We start from the raw sequence: 15,590 nt of genomic DNA, 5'->3' as shown, positions 1-15,590 counted from the left end.
ATCTTTATATCGATTTCGACCGAAATCAACTCATCTTTCCAGCGGCACTCTTAGTTTGCCAAGTTGAGGCCTAGTTAAATCTTTCCTTTCCGAAGCATGCATATGCATTGCATATTACTTCCCACATATCATGCCATGTTTTGCATCATGTTGCTTGCGCATTGCACCGTGGTTGATTGTGTTTCCCTTTGCTTGTGTTCTTGCTTTGGGTAGAGCCGGGAGACGAGTACGTGATTGTGGAACCCGTTGAGTACGCTTACGAGGATCATGCTTACGTCAACTCGGAGAACTTTGCAGGCAAGATGACCATACCCTCGAAATCACTTCTATCTTTGCTTGCTAGTTGCTCGCTCTATTGCTATGCCTATGCCGCGATACCTACCACATGCTTTATCATGCCTCCCATATTGCCATGTCAAACCTCTAACCCACCTTGTCTTAGCAAACCGTTGTTTGGCTATGTTACCGCTCTGCTCAGCCCCTCTTATAGCGTTGTTAGTTGCAGGTGAAGATTGGAGTTTGTTCCTTGTTGGAACATGATTATTGTTGGGATATCATTATTATATCTTGTTTACTTTAATGCACCTATATACTTGGTAAAGGGTGGAAGGCTCGGCCTTATGCCTGGTGTTTTCTTCCACTCTTGCCGCCCTAGTTTCCGTCATACCGGTGTTATGTTCCTTGATTTTGCGTTCCTTACGCGGTTGGGTTATAATGGGAACCCCTTGACAGTTCGCCTTGAATAAAACTCCTCCAGCAAGGCCCAACCGCGGACTCAAGGGTCATCTTTATTTTAAACCCCCCCGGGCCAGTGCTCCTCTGAGTATTGGTCCGAAACGGGCAACCTGCGGGGCCACCTCGGGGTAAATCGAGGGTTGGCTTTACTGGACTCAAGGGTCATCTTTATTTTAAACCCCCCGGGCCAGTGCTCCTCTGAGTATTGGTCCGAAACGGGCAGCCTGTGGGGCCACCTCGGGGTAACTCGAGGGTTGGTTTTACTCGTAGCTTGACCTATCCGGTGTGCCCTGAGAACGAGATACGTGCGACTCCTATCGGGATTTGTCGGCACATCGAGCAGCTTTGCTGGTCTTGTTTTACCATTGTCGAAATGTCTTGTAACCGGGATTCCGAGTCTGATCGGGCCGTCCTGGGAGAAGGAATATCCTTCGTTGACCGTGAGAGCTTGTGATTGTTAGAATAAATCCGAGGCATACCGTCGATCATTCGAGGACCAAGCAATCACACAAGCACGACACCGAGATTTGTTAACGAGGTTCACCGATATGGCTACATCCCCGGGGCCTGACTATGTGCGCTTCCCCCGCATTCCGGTGCTATTATGTTGGCATAGGTTACATCGTGTGTCTACCCCCGCTATATATGAGAGGCCTAGGATACAAGTGTCCTATTAGGACACAACTCCACATCCTATGTAAACACAATACAACTCCTAGTCCAACTGTAACCTACCTTGTACACTATATTCGACACAACTCTAACAGTGATGGGCTAAGTTGGGACACCCCTGCAGGGTTTTGAACTTTCAAAAGCCATGCCCGCGGTTATGGGCAGATGGGAATTTTGTTAATATCCGGTTGTAGAGAACTTGAAACTTAACTTAATTAAAATGAATCAACAGAGTGTGTAGTCGTGATGGTCTCTTTTCGGCAGAGTCTGGGAAGAGAACATGACCTCGGGTTATGCTTGAACGTAAGTAGTTCTAGGATCACTTCTTGATCATAGATTCTCGAACGTGCTTTGCCTTCTCTTCTCGCTCTCATTTGCGTAAGTTAGCCACCATATATGCTAGTACTTGCTGCAGCTCCACCTCACTACTTTTCCCTACCCATAAGCTTAGATAGTCTTGATCGCGAGGGTGCGAGATTGCTGAGTCCCCGTGACTCACAGATTCCTTTCAAAAACCAGATGCAGGTGCCGATGATACCATTCCGGGAGATGCGACTGAACTCAAGTGGGAGTTCGATGAGGACTCAGGACGTTAATACATTTCTTTTCGAGACGATCAGTAGTGGAGCTCGGTTGGGGGAGATCGGGGATCTTATGCATTTGGGGTTGTCTTTATTTTGGTTCCGTAGTCGGACCTTGATTGTATCTGGATGATGTAATGCTATATTTATGTATTGTGTGAAGTGGCGATTATAAGCCAACTCTGTACCTCTTTATTATTCAGTACATGGGATGTGTAAAGATTACCCCTCTTGCGACATGCCTACAATGCGGTTATGCCTCTAAGTCGTGCTCTGACACGTGGGAGATATAGCCGCATCGTGGGTGTTACACATGGGTAGGGAAGGAAGGTATACATAGCTAGACCGTGAAATTTGTCAAAAAAAATAGTGAGACCGTGAATGTTTGCACACGCGTGAGAGTGATTTTCCTTTGTTTTGCACTGAAATTTTGGAGGGTTGGAAGGTTGAAAACGTATGTTTGCACTGCCACATGATTTTGGTTAGAGTGGCACTTGGTTTAGGATTTAAAGGAATAAATTTGCATGTTAGTTCATGATTTACTTTTTTTGAATGAAACAAAGGGCTTCTCACCCCCTCCAATTTTCATTAATTAAAACCACAAGTTCTCGAACTTCATGACTTGGTTTAGGGAAGAAATGATATGTTTGGGCACGGACATTCTTTAACACACATAATAAACCCTAATAACTTAGATAAGATGCAACACACCGTACCCTTACAATAATAAGTTCACGGGCACATGAGGAAACATGACACGACACGACATAGAAAAGCACCAAAATAAAAACGAAGCATGACGAGCTTGACTCCGGGCTTGAACATCTTCATATTGACCTCCTTCTTTCACCTTGGCCGTGCGCCCCTTCAACACCGTCTTCATCTTCACACCTCCTCCTCCTCGTCATAGGGAAGGGAGTGCATCTGGCCTGAGTGGGGAAGATGCTCTCGTAGTTGGTGTAGATGTTGTACACGGTGAAGAAGATGCTCTCGTAGTTGGTGTAGATGTTGTACACGGTGAAGAAGATGGCCTCGCAGCCGCACCAAAAGACTTGGCCGAGGAGCTCACGCGCGTCAAACAGGTTGGTGAAGGTGACCGTGAGCAGTAGGAGGATGTCGCCACGGTCACGAACCTCGTTGAGGGTGAACATCCTAGGCGAGCCCCGTGGGAGGTGGGCATAGCTGGCTCTGAGGAAGGCGCGGCTGAGTCCGACGGAACCCCTCCACCTTGAAATAGCCCACACACGGAGCTCCCTCTCCACGAGCACGCCCGATGGGTAGCGCAGCTCCGGCATGACAGGCGGACGATTGAAGGTCGGCCCGTTGAACTGCATCTTCACTTGGTCTCGCTTGGGAGGTCTCGGTCGCTTGGGTGTTTCAAGTTGGAGAGAATGGATCGGATGATCTGGCTTGTGGGTGGGAGAGGAAGAGAGGCACCCCATTTAGAAACCTGTGGGTGGGAGAGGAAGAGAGAAAGGACGAGAACGGTGCGTGTGTGAATCCGGACACGTGTGTGTGTCCGTTACATTTTGCACTCTTTAATTTTTGCACGAAAACGATGCATGGGGCGCGTGCGTGCATCTGAATTACTGCATAGCTCTTTGACCGGGCGGTGCATCTGACTCGCTGCCCTAAACCACCTAGCTCACCTCGCTAGCCTAGCTTGCCTAGCGCGCCTCGCTCGCTTCGCTCGCATGCATGCACGTTCGCCTCCCGCGCATGCAAACACACGTCGCCGCCTCCCATGCATGCAAGGCCTGAAAAGGCTGAGACGGGCTATTTACTGCGGTCTCAGGCCCACACAACGAGACGGCCCAACAGTCCATCCAGCGCGCCCGATATTTGTTTAAAAAAAATCTCCCAGCCAATCAGATTGCATCTCGCGGATCACCCCCCTCCTCCCCGCAGATTTCTTCTAGAAGGGTTAGATCGACGACCCTTGATCGTCGCTAGGGTTAGATGAACGGTCCTTGTTTAGCGCTAGGGTTAGCAGGGTTTGGGAGGGGTTTGAAGCAGTCAAAGCTATGTTTGACCAGATTTCAAATGATCATAATAAATTAAATAAAAATCAGAAAAATAAAAACCTGCGCACATAGTCTTCTTATGTCATATACTAATGATTTAAGTTGATAAACAAGGTTTACATACATTTGAACGATAAGTTTCATGTGTATTGTGTGATATCTCGAGTATCTCAAACTCTCTTGTATGAAGTGAAGACAAGTGTTTTTTTTGACAGAAAGACTGTAAGGGAACCCCCTATAGTATAATTGGTGCAACAAACCCAAATTGCAAGTACCAAGCCTTGAACCTGGGTGGGTGGGAAGGCATCAGCCCCTTCCCACCACTAGGCTATGCCTTAGTCTGCGTGAAGACAAGTGTTTTGGGGAAATGAACATGAAAATTTCAAAAAGCTCACCACAACTTCATTTTGGAGTGACTAAGAAGGATCCAGGCTTAGTTTTCATTTTGATGTTTTACACTTGTTTAAATCTTGGTCAAAGTAAAGTTTGACCAGAATTCAAATGATCAAAACAAATAAAAACAATTAAAAAATGGAAAAACCAACGCACATAGTCTGTATATATAGGATATATGTGTAGGAAAGTTATTTGGCTGATTTAGACAAGGTCGAAAAAAACCTTACTTAGAAATGAGGCCGTTTACTCTATCTTTGGACCCCTCTTTTTAGCACATTTTTCATGAAAATTTCAAAAACCTCACCAGAGCTTCATTTTGGATTGACTAAGAAGGATCCATGCTTAATTTTTCATTTTGATGTTTTAGACTTGTTTAAATCTTGGTCAAAGTTAGGTTTGACCAGAATTCGAATGAGCAAAACAAAATTCAAAAAAATCAAAAAAAAGGAAAAACCACGTGCTCATTCAAACATCATCCAACAGATTTAAACATCATGTCAAACATAGTACTAACATAGGTCCAACATCATCCAACAAAAATACAACATTATTCATAATGTTTCATAATTATTCATAGGGTAACCCTTATTCATAAATAGCGTTGGGGCTTCTGTCTGTTCCTTGAGCTTCTTGCCATCACTTTGCTCCTCGTGCACCTTGTGCTCATTGCTTCTTCTCTTCTCTTCTTGGTTGTTGGTACCTTGCGCGTCTTCTTCAAATCTATCATAGAGCTGTGCAAAGCATAGAGGGTAATGTGATCATGTCAAGTGATAAATGTACAATAGTATTTGACCCTTGCAAGATTTACATACCTAGCAGAACTCACAACTACAGAAGGTTGGTCACCATTTGAAGCCTCACTTGGATCATCATTTGGAGCCTCACTTGGATCATCATGATCACCATTTGGAGCCTCATTTGGATCACCATGATCACTATTTGGAGCCTCACTTGGATCACCATTTGAAGCCTCACTTGAATCATTATTTGGAGGATATTTTGGATCATCGTCAAAATCATGCGGCTGTTGACCATCATCATTTGGAACCTCGTCAAAATCCTCATCTGATGCAACCGGCTGTTGACCATCATTTTCATCATCTGTTGAGGCAACCGGCTACTGACCAACATTATCATCGAAGCCTTCATCGAAACTCTCTCCGAACTCTGGATCTACTGTGTTATCACAATACTTACTGAAATGACCAGACCCACCACATCTTGTGCACTTACGCTTCCTCGCTCCAAGTCCAGCTCCTTCGCTGCGAGGTCTGATTCGACTCTTCCTCGGTCTACCTGCTGCTCTCTTCAGAACTGGAGTGCAAAGCTTGAATCCAGGGTCCACCATGTCCCATTGTTGTTTTCCCTCCATAGCAGGCAAGGCATAAGCATATGTGGCTTTGAACCTTGCAACAAAGTAGTAATCATGCACATACTGCTGTATGTTCCCTGCTGGACCTGGGAGAGAAGTGATGAAAAACAAGGCACGAATGCATGGCAACCCAGTTATCCGCCATTGCCTACAACTGCAAGTTCTAGCTTCTAAATCCACTGGATATCTCCATTCCCTCTTCTCTTTATCCAAATTTGATATCTCTGCTGTGGTACCCGAGAAAAGAGTCATGTTCATTTTCAAGCCTGTTGTTTTCTGCTTCAGTTCATTCATCATGACAGGGATGATAATGTGGCCCATGAATTTTGCCTCGGCTATCCCTGCACGATAATGGAATTTCTGCATGTATTCTATCCTGATCCTGTCAAGCAAATCCACCACATAATGACCCTTTAGTTTCTGGATCGTTAAGTTGAAAGACTCTGCTAGATTATTGTGCACATAGTTAAGTTTGCTCAGTTCACTGAATTGTCTTCTGGCCCATAACTTGGAGTGGTGTGTTTCCAAGTATTCTTTCATTTTGGGGTTCATGTATAACTGCCTCAAGTGGTAGTTGTGCTTCTTCACAATGCAAGTCAAAGATGCTGGCCATAAATTGTCGGTATACACCTTTCCTTTGAATTTCTTCATGAAATTTGCAGCAAGGTGACGCATGCATTCCCTATGCTCTACTCCAGGGAACACATTGTCCATGGCCACTTCTAAACCTTTGCAGGCATCTGTATGAATGACCAACCCATTGGGATGTGCAATAGTCCGGCGCAGATTATGCAAAAACCAAGTTCAGCTCTCCCCAGACTCTGTCTCCAGCACACCCGTAGGGAACTGGAAATACAAAACTGTGTGCATCAACTGCACAAGCTGCTACTAATTGTCCTTTAAACCTCCCTGTGAGAAAAGTGGCATCAATAGCCAAATAAGGCCTGCAGCCTACCAAAAAACCCCGGTGACAAGCCTCAAAGCAGACAAAAACCCTCCTAAAGCATTCCTTGGTCTTTGTCACTCCCCTGAATGTGTACTCCATGGTGTGGTGATCAATATCTACAATACTACCTGGGCTTGTCCTCTCCACTTCACCTTTGAATGAATACCACAATTGAAAACTTTCCTGCCAGTTACCATAAATAGAATTCATAGAATGTTGTTTACCATTGAACAACCTCATGTATGGTAAATCTATCTTGAACTTATCTTTGATGTTCTTATGCAATTCCTTTGGACCCACTTGTTGGTTTTCTTTCACCCACTTCTTTACTTCTTCTGCCACCCATCTTGACTTGGCTCTACTGATTCTATCCTTCCTATGGGTTGATTCCTAGCATGTGTGCTTAAAAGGGTTCACTTTGACCTGAACATTAGTGCTATTTCGCATTTTAGATGCGAGCAGCCTCCATGGACAACCCTCAGTCAGACAGTGCACTCTGTAACGTACTTGATCTCTCTTGTCAACTTTGAAAGTACGTTCTATCTTGATGCAGTATGTCACAAGTGCATTTCTGTTGGAAATATGAGCAATCTACCGAATGATTTTATTAACAAAAATACTAGATAAAGCATGACTAATATAGTAGAGATAAAACAAGTCATGCGTTCTGACAGAGAGAAGGTAAAGAGCATCTGCATATATGAACTTGAACTAAACACATCTAGAACTGACACTAGATGAAGTTGCATATATGAAGTAGAACCTAACACATGTAGGACGAAAAGTAGAGCAAAGAACCGTGTCATGACATCTAACAGAAAGAGCAAGAACACGTACGGGACAGCAGCAGCAGAAGTGCTGGACTTGGGGTCGGTGTCCTCGCCTGCCATGTCGTCGAGGAGGTCGTGGACGTCGGGGAAGAAGTCGTCGACGACCGGATCGTCTGTGATGAAGTAGCCAGTAGTCGCGCCGAGCGCTCCCCAAAAACCTTATCATCCTTCTCCCGTACAGGACTCAAAAGGTGCGGTTTCGGAGGCCTACTGTCCCGATCTGCGGTGCACGCCGCAATCTGGGATGGGGAAGATCGTAGCAGCAGCGAAGTGCTCAGGAACTTGTGGCGAGAGGAGGAAGAGGTTCTGGTCCGTCTTCTCTGGGAGGAGTGACCTCCCTTTTATAGGCGCAAGAGAAGGAGGCGAGAGGGCAGCGATGGAGATGAAGCGAACAGCCAGCAGCCGACGAGCTGCACCGTTCGGATTCGAACTCCACTTTCACAAAAATCTTTTCAGCTTTCGTGTGACCTTTCGTATACCCGTAGTGCGTGGCAACCCGCGGCGTGTCGTGACGAGGCGTGGCGTGGCGAGGCAGACGACGGAGGAGGAGCGCGCGTGGATGTCCCTCTTGTTCTCATGCTCATACAAGTGGGGAAAGAACCTCCCTTATAAGGAGGTCCAACGCCCACTCAACTAGCAATGTGGGACTAAACTTTAGTAGTATCCCTTGCCTTGCACAAATGGGCTAAGTGGGCCTCTAGGATTTATTAGGAATTTCTGAAACTGCTATTGGGCTAGGCCCAAAATAGACAAAATTCCAGCAATCCCCCACCAGATCCCAGAGGCACACAAAAATTGCCTTTGGTTCCAAAACACTGTTTTATATACCGGTACTGCAGTGGAGACTGTTAAGTTGAACTTCCACCTAGAACTCTATGCTACACTAGTAAGCAACTTCAACAGTGGACTGGGCCTTGAACTGCAAGTTTTCTGCGAATCTAGCTTCACATAAAGCCTTGACCGATACGTGGCTACCGTGGGTCTTCCCCGCGGGTGGAGCTTATGCGTCATACTCCGAGACCTTTCATGAGTTTACTAGAGAGAATCCTACTCTCATAGATTGCGACGTTTAACAATCAGACTCATACAGGTGTGTTCTTCAAAAGATGTTCTGCAGGAAAACATCTCTGCTTAAAAGAGCCACTTAGAACACATTAAGATATACATCAACCTGCCATGCAGATTAGAAGAGTATTGCATCTTCATGGAGTGGTATTGTTAATAGTAAGGATACTCTCCTCTCAGTTGACCAACAACTTGTCTTCCACATCTAATTCACGGGATTTCCGATCACAAAGAATGGGTTACCACTGTGAACAACTCATATTGTGGGTCTCATACCCATCTCCCTCGATGCATTATCTATCACATTACGTGATAGACCCTTAGTAAAAGGATCTGCCAGATTTTTAGACGTTTGGATATAATCCAATGCAATAACTCCGGAGTTTCTCATTTTCCTGACAGACTTTAACCTTCTCTGAACGTGTCTTGATGAATTCATGTTATCCTTTGAGCTGCTCACTTTTGTGATCACAGTTTGATTTTCGCAGTTCATAAGGACACCCGGTACAGGTTTCTCAACAACCGGCAAGTCATTCAAGAGCCGATGAAGCCAATCTTCTTCGACCATAGCTGTATCTAGTGATGTGAGTTCTGCTTCCATTGTTGACCTCGTTAAGATGGTCTGCTTGCAAGACTTCCAAGAAACAGCGCCACCTCCATGAGTGAATACATATCCGCTCGTGGCTTTTATCTCATAAGCATCTGAGATCCAGTTCGAGTCACTATACCCTTCAAGCACCTTTGGGTGCCCGGTGTAGTGAATTCCATAATTTGCAGTTGTGACGCCCGGATAATTAAGCTACAGTAACCCTCTGCTAATGATGCCACGTCACCTCGATTACTGTTGCTAACCTTGCGTTAGTTCGAAAACGATTCGAATTCAAATTCAAAATCAAGCAAGCAACAACAGTTTTGAAACGCTAAAACAAAAATGTCCTAAAGGTGTCGGAAGAATCATAGGTAATTGTGGTGGCGAAACCAAACTCTGAAGAAGTGTTTAAAGGCTCTAAAATAATTATGACAGTATCAAAAACAATTAATTACATGCCTTTTTCAATTAACAAAATACTAACCTATTTTATTGGGGTCCATAGTTAATGTGGCAGTAGTATATTTAGATACACTAAATTAGAAACTACTTTTACCTCTTTAGATTCGAAAATAGATTAAAGGCTAAAAGAAAACATGATAGGAGAAATAAATAAGCAGAAAAGAAAAAAAAGAAAAAAAAGAAAAGGATAAAAAAAAGAGAACACCCCCCTTGCTGGGCCATGGCCCAGATGGCCTCGGTGAAAACCAGGCCGGCCCAGCCGGCGCCTACATCACCCATGGGGCGACCGAACCCTAAACTCCCCCCCCACTTTCCCCACGATCCCACGCTCCTCTCCCCCACCCCACGCCTCCAGCCCTGCCCGAGCCGGCGCCCCCATCGCGCGATGCCGTCGCCCGTCTCCCTCCTCCACGGAGCCCATCCTCGCAGCCATCGCCCGGCGCTGCCTCGCCGTCGTCCTCCTCGCCCCTCCACTTCCTGAAGCCGCGGCCTCGCCTCGTCACCGACCTCGACCCCGTCGCACCTCGCCGGCGCCTCGACGCCCACCGCCGCCGCATGTCGTCCTCGTCTCCTCCTTGCCGGACGCGACCTCGAACCCACCCTGAGCCCACTTCCGCCTCCCTACGCTCCGCTGTGAGCCCCTTGCCGTTTCCCCCTTTTCCCTGCCGTCCTCCGTCACCTAGGCCGCGCCCGGGCCTTGCGCTCGCCGCGTCCGCGCCCGTGGCCGCGTGCTACGCGCGAGCTCGCGCACCCCGCATCGCAGTCCCTACGCACCCGTGCCGCGCCGGCCACGCCCGACGCGCGTGCCCGCTTCGCTGCCCTCCCCGGTGCGCTCACCACCTCCGCCGCCTAGCCTCACCGCGCGGCCCTGCTCCGGCTGTGGTCACGGCTGCCGGCGCCAGGCCGCGCCCCTCCTTCGCTTGCTGCCCCGTAGCGCCCCGCCGGGCGGGCAGGCGCTCGTCGCCCGGCTCCGCCCATAGCCGTATCCGCTGCCCGTCGCCCGCTATGGCCTCCTGGCCAAATGACAGACGGGGCCCACGCCCAAAATAAAAAGATAATAAAATAAAAATGAATTAATAAAATTAATTAGTTATTAATTAATTAACTAATGAATTAATTAAGTTAATTAATCCTGCTTAACTAATCTGATTAAAATAAATTAGCCTAATCACTTAGTTAGTCTAATTACCCCGGTTTAGTTAACCTATGTAAATGACATGTGGGACCCAGAGGTCTGTTGACTAGTCAAAGTCCGTGTTTGACCGCTGACATCATGCTGATGTCATAAATGCATTTTAGGATTAAATTAATTATGTTAATGTTGGAAATATGCCCTAGAGGCAATAATAAATTGGTTATTATTATATATTTCCTTGTTCATGATAATCGTTTATTATCCATGCTATAATTGTATTGATAGGAAACTCAGATACATGTGTGGATACATAGACAACACCATGTCCCTAGTAAGCCTCTAGTTGACTAGCTCGTTGATCAACAGATGGTTACGGTTTCCTGACCATGGACATTGGATGTCATTGATAACGGGATCACGTCATTAGGAGAATGATGTGATGGACAAAGACCCAATCCTAAGCCTAGCACAAAGATCGTGTAGTTCGTATGCTAAAGCTTTTCTAATGTCAAGTATCATTTCCTTAGACCATGAGATTGTGCAACTCCCGGATACCGTAGGAGTGCTTTGGGTGTGCCAAACGTCACAACGTAACTGGGTGGCTATAAAGGTACATTACAGGTATCTCCGAAAGTGTCTGTTGGGTTGGCACGAATCGAGACTGGGATTTGTCACTCCGTGTAAACGGAGAGGTATCTCTGGGCCCACTCGGTAGGACATCATCATATGCGCAATGTGACCAAGGAGTTGATCACGGGATGATGTGTTACGGAACGAGTAAAGAGACTTGCCGGTAACGAGATTGAACAAGGTATAGGGATACCGACGATCGAATCTCGGGCAAGTACAATACCGCTAGACAAAGGGAATTGTATACGGGATTGATTGAGTCCTTTACATCGTGGTTCATCCGATGAGATCATCGTGGAACATGTGGGAGCCAACATGGGTATCCAGATCCCGCTGTTGGTTATTGACTGGAGAACGTCTCGGTCATGTCTGCATGTCTCCCGAACCCGTAGGGTCTACACACTTAAGGTTCGATGACGCTAGGGTTATAAAGGAAGCTTGTATGTGGTTACCGAATGTTGTTCGGAGTCCCGGATGAGATCCCGGACGTCACGAGGAGTTCCGGAATGGTTCGGAGGTAAAGATTTATATATAGGAAGTCCTGTTTCGGCCATCGGGACAAGTTTCGGGGTCATCGGTATTGTACCGGGACCACCGGAAGGGTCCCGGGGGCCCACCGGGTGGGGCCACCTGCCCCGGGGGCCACATGGGCTGTAGGGGGTGCGCCTTGGCCTACATGGGCCAAGGGCACCAGCCCCAAGAGGCCCATGCGCCTGGGGAAACCCTAAAGGAAGAGTCCCAGCAGGGGAAGGCACCTCCTAGGTGCCTTGGGGGGGGAGGGCTCCTCCCCTGGCCGCCGCCCCCTAGGAGATTGGATCTCCTAGGGCTGGCGCACCCCCCCCTTTGGGATCCCTATATATAGTGAGGGTAGGAGGGCCTATTGAGACACACCTTTGCCTTTGGTGCAGCCCTCCCTCTCTCCCAAGTCCTTCTCCTCTCCCGTGGTGCTTGGCGAAGCCCTGCAGGATTACCACGCTCCTCCACCACCACCATGCCGTTGTGCTGCTGTTGGATGGAGTCTTCCTCAACCTCTCCCTCTCTCCTTGCTGGATCAAGGCGTGGGAGACGTCACCGGGCTGTACGTGTGTTGAACGCGGAGGTGCCGTGCGTTTGGCACTTGGTCATCGGTGATTTGAATCACGACGAGTACGACTCCATCAACCCCGTTCACTTGAACGCTTCCGCTTAGAGATCTACAAGGGTATGTAGATGCACTCTCCTTCCCTTCGTTGCTAGTCTCTCCATAGATAGATCTTGGTGACACGTAGGAAAATTTTGAATTTATGCTACGTTACCCAACACTTAGCACACCTGCACGTTGCGAACGCGGCCGGAAGCAGAACTAGCCCCCTTAATACAAGAGCAGGTATGTGCTAACTTTCATCACCTCCATAACCGAGAAAATTCCTTAGTCCACTAGTTACTAAGGATAACTTTGACCACTGTACTGTGATCCATTCTTGGATCACTCTTGTACCCCTTGACTAACTCATGGCAAGGCACACTTCAGGTGCGGTACACAGCATAGCATACTGCAGAGCCTATGTCTTAAGCATAGGGGACGACCTTCGTCCTTTCTCTCTATTCTGCCGTGGTCGAGCTTTAAGTCTTAACTTCATACCTTACAACTCAGGCAAGAACTCCTTCTTTGACTGATCCATCTTGAACACCTTCAAGATCATGTCAAGGTATGTGCTCATTTGAAAGTACCATTAAGCGTTTTGATCTATCCTTATAGATCTTGATGCTCAATGTTCAAGTAGCTTAATCCAGGCTTTCCATTGAAAAACACTTTCCAAATAACCCTATATGCTTCCCAGAAATTCTACGTCATTTCTGATCAACAATATGTCAACAACATATATTCATCAGAAATTCTAGAGTGCTCCCACTCACCCTTTTGGAAATACAAGTTTCTCATAAACTTTGTGTACACCCAAAATCTTTGATCATCATCAAAGCATACATTCCAACTCCGAGATGCTTACTCCAGTCCTTAGAAGGATCACTGGAGCTTTGCACACTTATTAGCATCTTTCAGGATTGACAAAACCTTCCGGTTTGTATCACATACAACCTTTCCTCAAAAACGTCGAGGAAACAATGTTTTGACATCCTATCTGCAAGATTTCATAAATAATGCAGTAAGTGCTAATATAATTCCAACAGACTCTTTGCATCGCTACGAGTGAGAAAGTCTCATCGTAGTCAACTCCTTGAACTTGTCGGAAAACATCTTAACGACAAGTCGAGCTTTCTTAATGGTGACATTTACCATCATTGTCCGTCTTCCTTTTAAAATCCATATGTACCTAACAGCCTTACGACCATCAAGTAGTTCTTCCAAAGTCTACACTTTGTTTTCATACATGGATCCTATCTCGGATTTTATGGCCTCGAGCCATTTATCGGAATCCAGGCCCACCATCGCTTCTCCATAGCTCGTAGGTTCATTGTTGTCTAGCAACATGACTTCCAAGACAGGGTTACGTACCACTTTGAAGTAGTATGCATCCTTGTCCTCCCACGAGGTTTGGTAGTGACTTGATCTGAAGTTTCATGATCACTATCATAAGCTTCCACTTCAATTGGTGTAGGTGCCACAGGAACAACTCCCTGTGCCCTGTCACACACTAGTTGAAGAGACGGTTCAATAACCTCATCAAGTCTCCACCATCCTCCCACTCAATTCTTTCGAGAGAAACTTTTCCTCGAGAAAGGACCCGATTCTAGAAACAATCCCTTATTGCTTTCGAATCTGAGACAGGAGGTACACCCAACTGTTTTGGGTGTCCTATGAAGATGCATTTATCTGCTTTGGGTTCGAGCTTATCAGCCTGAAACTTTTTCACATAAGCGTCGCAGCCCCAAACTTTTAAGTAATGACAGCTTAGGTTTCTTTAAACCGTAGTTCATACGGTGTCATCTCATCGAAATTACGTGGTGCCCCTTTTAAAGTGAATGTGGTTGTCTCTAATGCCTAACCCATAAACTATTGTGGTAATTTGATAAGAGACATCATGGTATGCATCATATCCAATAGGGTGCAGTTATGATGTTCGAACACACCATCACACTATGGTGTTCCAGGCTGTATTAGTTGTGAAACAATTTCCACAATATCTTAATTCTGTGCCAAACTCGTAATTCAGATATTCATCTCTATGATCATATCATAGATATTTTATCCTCTTGTCACGACGATCTTTCAACCTCACTCTGAAATTACTTGAACCTTTCAATAATTCAGACTCGTGATTCATCAAGTAGATATACTCAACATCTACTCAAATCATCTGCGAAGTAAAAACATAACGATATCCACTACATGCCTCAGCACTCATTGGACCGCACACATCAAAATGTATTACTTCCAACAAGTTGCTTTCTAGTTCCATTTTACTGAAAACGAGGCTTTCAGTCATCTTGCCCATGTGGTATGATTTGCATGTCTCAAGTGATTCAAAATCAAGTGAGTCCAAACGGTCCATTTGCATGGAGTTTCTTCATGCATATACACCAATAGGCATGGTTCGCATGTCTCAAGTGATTCAAAATAAAGTGAGTCCAAAGATCCATCAACATGGAGCTTCTTCATGTGTTTTATACCGATATGACTTACGTGGTAGTGCCACAAGTAGGTGGTACTATCATTACTATCTTTTGGCATGAACATGTGTATCACTACGATCGAGATTCAATAAACCATTCATTTCAGGTGTAAGACCATTGAAGGTATTATTCAAATAAACAGAGTAACCATTATTCTCCTTAAATGAATAACCGTATTGCGATAGGCATAATCCAATCATGTCTATGCTCAACGCAAACACCAATCTCGATGGTAGAGGGAGCGTGCGATGCTTGATCATATCAATATTGGAAACACTTCCAACACATATCGTTAGCTCACCTTTAGCTAGTTTCCGTTTATTCCGTAGCTTTTATTTCGAGTTACTAACAGTTAGCAACCGAACCGGTATCTAATACCCTGGTGCTACTAGGAGTACTAGCAAAGTACACATTAACACAATGTATATCCAATATACTTCTATCGACCTTGCCAGCCTTCTCATCTACCAAGTATCTAGGGTAATTCTGCTCCAGTGGCTGTTCCCCTTATTACAGAAGCACTTAGTCTCGGGTTTGGGTT

Source organism: Triticum urartu, chromosome 3A (genome assembly GCF_056163025.1).
Source record: "Triticum urartu cultivar PI428250 chromosome 3A, HENAU_Tu73, whole genome shotgun sequence".
Lineage (NCBI taxonomy): Eukaryota > Viridiplantae > Streptophyta > Magnoliopsida > Poales > Poaceae > Triticum > Triticum urartu.
Note: the sequence above shows the minus strand (reverse complement) of the source record.